This window comes from Nansenia antarctica (genome assembly GCF_963989245.1).
Source record: "Nansenia antarctica genome assembly, chromosome: 14".
In the NCBI taxonomy this organism is placed as follows: domain Eukaryota; kingdom Metazoa; phylum Chordata; class Actinopteri; order Argentiniformes; family Microstomatidae; genus Nansenia; species Nansenia antarctica.
The window spans coordinates 21,620,075-21,622,920 of record NC_137684.1 but is presented as its reverse complement, the minus strand read 5'-3'; positions in this window follow the sequence as shown (position 1 = coordinate 21,622,920).

Here is a 2,846-nt window from a genome sequence, read left to right as displayed (position 1 = left end):
GTGTGTGTGTGTGTGTGTGTGTGTGTCAGTGTGTGTGTGTGTATCAGTGTGTGTGTGTGTGTGTGTGTGTGTGTCAGTGTGTGTGTCAGTGTGTGTGTGTGTGTGAGTGTGTGTGTGTGTGTGTGTTCTGAGGCCGGTATCTTGCATTGGGCCATCCATGACTCACTTGGCAGGAGGGAAGATAAACATGTTGCGGTGGACAGACGCCTCCATCCCAGTCCGAGGGACAGGACAGGAGGGTAGTAGGGGACAGGTTGACGTGGGTGGGCACCGGTCTGGTCAACGTCAGCCGGCACAGCCAGCTCTCAGCCAGATGGTCCGAAGGTGTAAACCGCCACCGTTCATCACACACCCGCTCACAGCGCTCGCCATTCGCCATTCGGGCCTGGAGCAGCCAGCCTGTCACTGGAGAACCAGAGAAAACGAGAGCCTAATTATAGGCTACTCTCTGTGAGGACTGAGGAATGGATGCTAGTGGAGGCTGGCTGACTCATTATGGGAGACTGGAGCTGGTAGCAGTGAATCAACTCAACTACAGACCGCAGAGATGTTTGCCTGTGTGGGTATGAGGGGAAAACACAGCCCTGTGCCATGGTAAGGCTTTAATTACCCCCCTGTCTGTTTGAGCTGTGCTACAGCACCCCGTATTTCCAGAAAAAAAGCGACTGAAGCAACACCCACTTGTGGAACACAACATGCTCTATCGCTGTTTCTGCAGTGGTAATTACACAAACAATGGAAATAGATCTTTTTTTTTTTTTTTTACTCCTTGGACCCTCTGTGTTGAATAGACTATGGCTAATCTGCACTAAAAGGAATTGAGGATCTGTGTTGTCATGTTATCCAGACCCATGGGCAGCGGGGAGTCTGTGAGACTTTACTGCCACCTTGTGACTGGATCCTAGGAAGTACATGTCAAATGTTGTCTTAGTTCTAAGACGTTTTCGTAGTTCGGGGGGAAGCCTGGGGGAAATCGATGGAAAAGGCATGAGAACCACACGATTTGGGAGGTATGGTTATGCAAGACGACGCCGAGAACGACTATCAACCGCTTGGGCTGGCCGACTGCCGGGTCTTGACGGGGCTTGTCTGGATCCTGGTGAGCCAGTTGCCTTACCAGGTCACATCACATCCATCACGGTTTGCATACTCAAAACACACACAGGCTAGTTTATGAAGCTGCTAGGCAGTCGTAGCCCTCTAGACTAGGTGGGCGTAACGTTAACAGGTGCCTCATAGGAGCCAACGGACGTATCCGAAGTGATATAAAGAGCTTACCTCGATCAATTCTCTTCATCGATATCAACTTTTTTTCACAACTTTGCATTCTATACGATGCCACCATTTTTTTTCCGAGACGGTAAACACGGCCTAAGTCACATCCAGTTTTCTCCAACTATAGAATGTGTCATGTCCGGTTTCAACGCCGAATTTCCATACCATTGGTCGGCCAACCCCAAAAAATCCCCCCCCCCCCATTTTTCTTCTGATACATGAGAAAGGTCAAAGGTCAAAGATGGTGCCAACATATCTCCAAATGGCCTAAACATATAGGTGTCCACCTAAACATACCTGTACTAAAACAGGTACAAAGTTGCATTTGCTCACATTACTAGCATCGACTTTGGCACAAGTACTAATAAGACCCTGGAGTACTGATTCCTAGATGATTTGGGCTTGGTTATCAGGTTTCCAAGGTGATATTCACTGTAAAAGCTGTTGTTTTTTTAGGCGGAGACTGAATTTTAGATGTTTTATAATGTTCTAGCTCTATTTACTCTGACACAGTAACATAGATTTTGATTCTGACACTTCTACAGCCACCCCACAGGTGTTAGCTTTCATTTGATAACAATATCATTATGAAGGCCCTTGTGATTGTGGAGATATTCTATATTCACTGTGGGCATGTCATTTCGAGCAGAAAACCAGAAAAATGAGGTGGATAAGATCTGGTTATGAAGCTACTAGGCAGTCGTAGCCCTCTAGACTAGGTGGGCGTAACGTTAACAGGTGGCTGGCTAGTAGAGTTTGTAACGCATGGTGTTCATAGGCCATGATACTGAGGCTTACCGGTGGGGGGAAAAAAGAAGTTGTAGTAAGGAAGAAGATGTAGTAAGGATGTTAGAGAATCAGTTCCAGTATTAGGCAGAATATAACTGTGATTATATAGCGTAATAATACAGAATATAACTGTGATTATATAGCGTAATAATACAAAATATAGTCCAGAAATGGAACAACATAGGCCTAAACCGGCTTGTAAAATGTATTTTCGACCAAATTCACAATGAATTGAAAATTCAATGAAATTGAATATCACAATCAAAAGTAATAAGAAATAAATCCACCTGTCCTCTGGCAAGTAAGCAATTCAATCTTTATTAGGTCTGCAAAGACTTACCAAAAATAGGTTAATATAACAAAAAACATTTTCTTTTTTTTTAAGCATACAAAACCATATAATACATCACTTTAATTGCATAGATTCTCTGTTTTTAAACATTCACACATTAAGCCATTCATTGCTACACCATCAGGGAGGGTCTTGGACCAATGAAAGTTATTGACCACCATGACATGGAACACATCTATGCCACACTGTCTCTTAACAGTCAAGAGTTAATACAAAACTTGGCACAATCTATATAAAGTTGAAATCATCTTTTTTCCTATATGGAGAGAAAAAAGACCTTGCATTTTAGTGCATTTGGGAGAGGGGGTCTACAGTAGTCCATTGGGGAGTGCAGAGCAGCGTAGCAGGGCAGTAGGGGCGGTGTTTTGGGAGGTGTAGGGGGCTGTTTTTGGAGGTGTGTGTGTGTGTGTGGGTGGGTGGCGGAGTTCGT